The sequence below is a fragment of the Sceloporus undulatus genome, chromosome 7 (assembly GCF_019175285.1).
Source record: "Sceloporus undulatus isolate JIND9_A2432 ecotype Alabama chromosome 7, SceUnd_v1.1, whole genome shotgun sequence".
Lineage (NCBI taxonomy): Eukaryota > Metazoa > Chordata > Lepidosauria > Squamata > Phrynosomatidae > Sceloporus > Sceloporus undulatus.
The window spans coordinates 29,549,965-29,556,710 of NC_056528.1; the positions used below are offsets into that span (position 1 = coordinate 29,549,965).

At 44.3% G+C, this 6,746-nt stretch overlaps 1 long non-coding RNA gene across 1 annotated transcript; it reads left to right on the forward strand.

The window, feature by feature from the left end:
• The first annotated feature begins 5,710 nt into the window (after nucleotides 1-5,710).
• Nucleotides 5,711-6,738, forward strand: LOC121936973. The gene is made up of 3 exons (XR_006105061.1): nucleotides 5,711-5,887; nucleotides 6,218-6,356; nucleotides 6,482-6,738. It is a non-coding gene; the product is annotated as an uncharacterized LOC121936973 (long non-coding RNA).
• Nucleotides 6,739-6,746: the final 8 nt, after the last annotated feature.

A 6,746-nucleotide genomic window follows, 5' to 3' on the forward strand; every position in this document is an offset into this window, starting at 1 on the left:
GGGATGACCGACTGACCCATCGATGGCTCAACTTCAGGGATGACCAACTGACCCATCGATGGCTCAACTTCAGGGATGACCGACTGACCCTCTGATGGCTTGTACAGAGTTGCCTCAACTTCAGGGATGACTGACTGCCCCATCGATGGTTCAACTTCAGGGATGACCAACTGACCCTTTGATGGCTTGTCCAGAGTTGCCTGAACTTCAAGGATGACCGACTGACCCATAGATGGCTCAACTTCAGGGATGACCGACTGACCCATCGATGGCTTCTCCAGACATGCCTCAACTTCAGGGATGACCGACTGACCCATAGATGGCTTGTCCACTGGTGCCTCAACTTCAGGGTTGACCGACTGACCCATCGATGGCTTGTCCACTGGTGCCTCAACTTCAGGGATGACCGACTGACCCATCGATGGCTTGTCCAGAGGTGCCTCAACTTCAAGGATGACCGACTGACCCATCGATGGCTCGTCCAGAGGTGCTTCAACTTGAGGGATGACCGACTGACCCATCAATGGCTTGTCCAGAGGTGCCTCAACTTCAGGGATGATCGACTGACCCATCAATGGCTCATCCAGAGGCGGCTCAACTTCAGGGATGACCGACTGACCCATGGATGGCTCGTCCAGAGGTGCCTCAGCTTCAGGGATGACTGACTGACCAATCAATGGCTTGTCCAGGGGTGCCTCAGCTTCAGGGATGACCAACTGATCCATCGATGGCTCGTCCACTGGTGGCTCAACTTCAGGAATGAACGACTGACCCTTTGATGGCTTGTCCAGAGGTGCCTCAACTTCAGGGATGACCGACTGACTGACCAATGCCTTGTCCAGCAGTGGCTCAACTCTGAGGATGACCGACTGACCCACCAAAACCTGAGTATCATCTTCTACTTGTTGCTCCTTTGAAATAGATACCTCTTGAGCTGCTTGGAGTAAAGTCTGAGTAACTCTAATCTTCGGTGCAAAGATGTCCACCATTTCCACGCCATTAGCATCCGTTTCTGCACTTACTATCGGTACATACGAAACGGTGCAAAACTCCTCAAGGGCCGAACAGAGATAGTTTAAGTCATGCCGCGCTTCCGCCATATTGCCTCCCACATCGCGGCGACTATACGAATGGTCCGTTTGCTGCTCGCCGCCGTAAACGTCTTCACAGCTCCATGCAGGTGGTGCGCTTCCTTCCGTCTTTGGCCCGTCACACCATTCTTCCAGGACGCCGGCTTCAACGCTTTTGGCATCGCTTTCGCCCGCTGCGCAGACGACTTCGGCGACGTCTTCGGCCCAAGGCACGTTTCCGAACAGTGAATCGCGTCGGGTGCAATTAAAGTCTTCCCCTCCGTAAAAAAGGAATTCGTCCCCCAGATGCGGAAACGCGTTTCTGGCGTCTGATAAACTGCCGCTGCTGCCTTGCATTTTCATGGTTTCAGCAACCGGCTTCTCTTTGGCTTCATCTTAAAAGAAAGAAAAAAATACAGAGGATATTAATATGAGATGCATTTCCAACGCCGTCCCCTTTTTGCGTGCGGATTTGCGGCAGCGTTCACTAATGTGACGCAACTGTGGCGAAAAATGGCCACCAAAATGCGCAAAATCTCATACAGTGCTCCCTCGGGTTACGAAATTAATTCGTTCCGCGGCTAATTTCGTAACCCGAAAAACCTTCGTAACCCGAATTGCCATAGGCGCTAATGGGAAAAAAAGCCGCGGCTCTGCCACGGCTCCATTTAAAACAGCGCCGGCGTTTTTTCGTAACCCGAAAAAACGTTCATAACCCGAAACAATAAATCCCTATGGGATTTATTCATATCCCGAAAAATTCGTAAGCTGGGTAATTCGTATCCCGAGGTACCACTGTACACTCGTCCCCCGGGTTACGAAATTAATTCGTTCCGGCGCCATTTTCGTAACCCGGAAGTTTTTCGTTAGCCGAATCCCCATAGGCGCTAATGGGGAAAAGCCGCGGCTCCGCCGCGGCTCCATTTTAAAAAGCGCCAGCGTTTTTTCGTAACCCGGGTAAACCTTCGTAACCCGGAAATAATTAATTAATTTTTTTTTTCGTAACCCGGAAATTTCGTATCGCGGCGCGTTCGTATCCCGGGGTACCAGTGTATATATATTTCATGGCCTACCTAGGTAATGGAAGGAGGTTGGCATTTCGGCGAACGAAAGATCTGAACTTGGTCCGCACTTCTCTTCGGTTGGAAGCGTCGCCTCCTGCGGAAATAAAATTACGTAATGCAATAAAATATAACATAATAAAATATAATATAATAAAATATAGCAAAATAAAATATAAGATAATAAAATGCAATATTAAATATAATAAAATATAATAAAACAAAATATAACAAAATATAACATAATGAAAAATAATATAAAATATAATAAAATATAACATTAATAAAATATAGTATAATAAAATATAACATAATAAAATATAACAATAAAATATAATATAGTAAATTATAATATGAAATATAATATAATATAATAAAATAAAACATGATAAAATATAATATAGTAAAATAATAATAATAATAATAATAATTTCTTTTATTTATATACCGCTATTTCAAAGATCATAGCGGTGAACAGCAAGTAAGCTAATTAGCAAGTAAGCTAATTTTGCCCCCCACAGTGGGTACTCATTTTAGCTCCCTCCTCGGAAGGATGCCAGCCTGAGTCGAGCTTGGGCCCTTTTCCTGGTCTTGAACTCGCAACCTTGTGGTTTTGAGTGAATGGCTGCAGTACAGGCATTTAACCACTTCGCCACCAGGGCTCCTTTTTATGTAATATAAAACATAACAAAATAAAATATAATAAAATATAACATAATAAAACAATAAAATTTAATATAGTAAAATATAATATAAAATATAATATAATAAAATATAGTAAAATAAAATATAATAAAATATAATATAGTAAAATATAAACTATAACAATAAAATATAATATAAAATATAATAAATTATATCTTAATAAAATATAGTATAGTAAAATATAATATAAAATATAAAATAATAAAATATAAAATTTAACATAGCAAACTATAACAAAATATAACATAATAAAGTATAGCATATTAAAATATAACAAAGTATAACATAATAAAATGTAGCAAAATAAAATATAATATAACCAAAAAACATAATTAAATATAATAGAATAAAATAAAATATAACAAAACATAGCATAATAAAATACAATACAGTATTACAAAATATAACAATAATAATAAAATATAATAAATTATAGCATAATAAAATATAACATAACAAAATACAGTATAACATAATAAATTATAATGTAATATAAAAAAATAATATATATACACACACACACACACACACACACAGATATATGTATGTGTGTGTGTGTGTGTGTATATAAATATATATATATATCACAGCGCAGTTGTGTTCACCATGTTTTTTTGATACTTTCGACCCAAATCGCGGCCCACCATCTTTGGTGGTAAAAAATCACACACCGTTATTACAGTGTTCCCATTCGTCATGATTCTGGGAGACGCTGACCAGAGAATTGCACTGGGGGACCTAGAGATTCCTAGAGAGGACGCTTCTCTAGGCATTTGTAGCTCCTTCAGCGTGAGTCTATGGTCAAATCTGGTGCATGTTGACCATAGAGTTGCACTGGAGGACCTAGAGATTCCCAGATAGTCCCTTCATTACCTCTTTAGGCACAGGGTCCTCCTCAAAGATGTCCGCTGTCTCTTCAGAAACATCCACGTCACCGCCATTTTGGGCCCCGTTAGTGTTGCCTTCTTCTTCTCGCGCCAAGATGGCCGCCAGAGAGGTTTCGCCTGCAGGGTCCAGCCTTTCGGGGGGATTCAAACCGCTGACGATCAGCGCAAGAGTCCTTTGGCGTTTGGAGGGCAACCCGCCGCAGGAGAGGACGAAGGCGTTGGGATTCGCGCCAAGGACGTGGGCGGGGCGTTCGGAGGAGATGGCGGCGGGGATCCCCGCGTAGAGTTCCTTCACAACAGCGGACATGGAGGAAGTGAAGGCATCGAAGTCCCTCTTCTCCACAGACGCCACACCGGCTGACAGCGTCAGGGACAGAGTGGTTCACCAGCGTCCATTATAGCAACGTCACGAAAACGGTTGGGAAAAGGCAGTGGCCTGATTCGTAAAAAGTATCCCTTTCCATCTAAGCGTTATGGTTTCCTCCTCGCGGCCCTCCGTTTCTTTGTGGCATGGAATGGCGGATTGATCTGGAACAGAAAAAGTAATCGTAAGCGTTATAGTTCTGGATTTCCAGATTTGATTAATATGTCCTCTCTAGGAATCTCTAAGTCCTCCGGCACAATTTTGCCACAGGTTGACCATAGAGTTCCATTGGAGGACCTGTAGATTCCTAGAGAGGATGCTTCCCTAGGCATTTCTACCAGACGATGGCCACAGAGTTGCATTGGAGGACCTGGAGATCCCTAGAGAGGAGGCTCCCTAGGCATTTCTGCCAGACGATGGCCATAGAGTTGCATTAGAGGACCTAGAGATCCCTAGAGAGGACACTCCCTAGGCATTTCTGCCTGACGAAGACCATAGAGTTGCATTGGAGGACCTGGAGTTCCTAGAGAGGATGCTTCTCTAGGCATTTATAGGTCCTCCTGTGCGATTCTATGGTCAGTTCTGACAGGTGTTGAACATAGAGTTGCGTTGGAGGCCCTGGAGATTCCTAGCAAGGTTTAATAAAAGCAGAGGAAGATAATATCTATCTATCTAACTATATATATATATATATATAGAGAGAGAGAGGTCCTGCCTTTGCAAGACCTGAGCTGAAATGATTATCGATTATCAATTATCAGATTGGGGTCCTTCCCCCGAAATACCTACCCTTCCATTTTTCTCAGACCCCCATCCCCAAATTTCGGCCCCATTTATTCCAATTACGTCCCTGAATTCGTGGGTGTTTTCATTACCTCCCCTCCGTCTTCCTCCGTCGTCTCTGAGACCTCCGAGATAGAGACACTCCTTCCGCAAACCCTTCTCTCTATGGTTCGAGCCACTTCCGCATCCAGGCCCCTCCCTCCCGCTCTTGCCTCCCACTCTATGGTTATCTAGGCCTCATCCATGTCTAGAGTTGTCCAGTACTGCTCTTTTCCCCTTCTCTATGGTTCATCCTCATCCAGGCGACGCTCTTTCCTCCTTCTCTATCGTTTTTCCTTATTTGGGCGACTAAATTTCCCGTTCATCTATGATTCTTCCTCATTAAGGCGACGCTCTTTCCCTTACTCTATGGTTCGCTTTACTTCATCATTGAACTCCGGGCCGCTCTTTCCTCCTTCTCTATGGTTCTTAATCAGTGCGCTTCACATTTAGCTCTTTTTAGGCTTCTCTTTCGGGTCTTTTATAATAATAACAACAACAACAATAGTAACAATAGTAGTAATAATAATGTTTATTTATTTATATCCCGAGTCTTCCATTTTGGGAAATAGGGCCCGCAGCCGCTCTTTCCTCCCTCTCTATGGTCTTCGCTCCTTCATCCGGGCATTTCCCGTGCCGCTCCCTATTCTATTCTATGACCCTCATCCGTGTAACCTTCCATTCCGCGCTTGTCACCATAAAGTGGAGGGGAAAGAGTGTCCCCTCCATTCCCGGAAGTGTCAAAGCGAGGACGCTCTAGCCCTCCGGGAGGCTATCTCTCTGGTATAAATACCCGCCACGCCCCCTCCTTCAGAGCTGCTCACCTTCGGGTCGGAGTCGCTTTTGGGGGGCTTCTGAGGGTCTCCAAACCCTCCATTTTGTCCCTTTTCAGGCCTTTTACATTCTCAAAAGGGATTGAGAGATTCCCCCCCTATTTTCCTCATACATTGGTTCAGTCCATCCATTGAGAAGACTGAGGTGGGTGGGTCGAAACATTTGAGGGGATTTAGGGGGAGGATTGGTCCATTAGTCCACATTAGGACATTTTTAGGGGTGATTGTGGGGGTTATACCATTTTAAAGGGAGGGCAGTACCATTGCAAAGGGTTTAAAGGGTGGATTTTGGGGGGGAATACGGCGCAAGATTGTACCATTTCAAGGGATTTGGGGGCAGTTCGAGGTGGATTGTACCATTTTAGGGGGTGATTGGTTGGGCTATACCACTTCAGATGGTAATAAATAATAGTAATATATACTACTTGTTTGTTTATTTTGTACGCTATTTACCTCTTATTTTATTATCCTACAGGGACAAAAACGCCGACTGCGTTCCTCGGACACCCGCCACCACCATTCGTACCTGGAACGCCGCAGCCTTTCGGCGCCAAAGATGAGGACCAACAAAGTTTACAAACTCGTCATCCACAAGAAAGGATTCGGAAGCAGCGGTCGGTTGAGGCAAAAGGGGCGGGGAAGGCACGGACGGTGCAAACCGCGCCGACGACGCATTTCGTAAAACGTCGATGTAGGATATTAACGGTTTTTCTAACGTTAAAAGTTATATCTTTCGCAGACGATGAACTGATGGTGAACCCGAAGGTCTTCCTCCAGATCAAACTGGGAGACATAGTGGAAATCGCGCACCCCAATGACGAATATAGGTGAATTCCCATTAAATTTGCGCCGTCCGGCAGTTATGGCGGATCGATGCGAAGGGACGCTGGGATTCGTAGCGCCAGAACCGCGTTAATATTGAGGAATTAGACTTAAATTATGTAGCTTTAGTCGGGGAGGTTGTTGTGCTTTGGGGAGGAATCAGCGCAGACAAAATGGCCGCC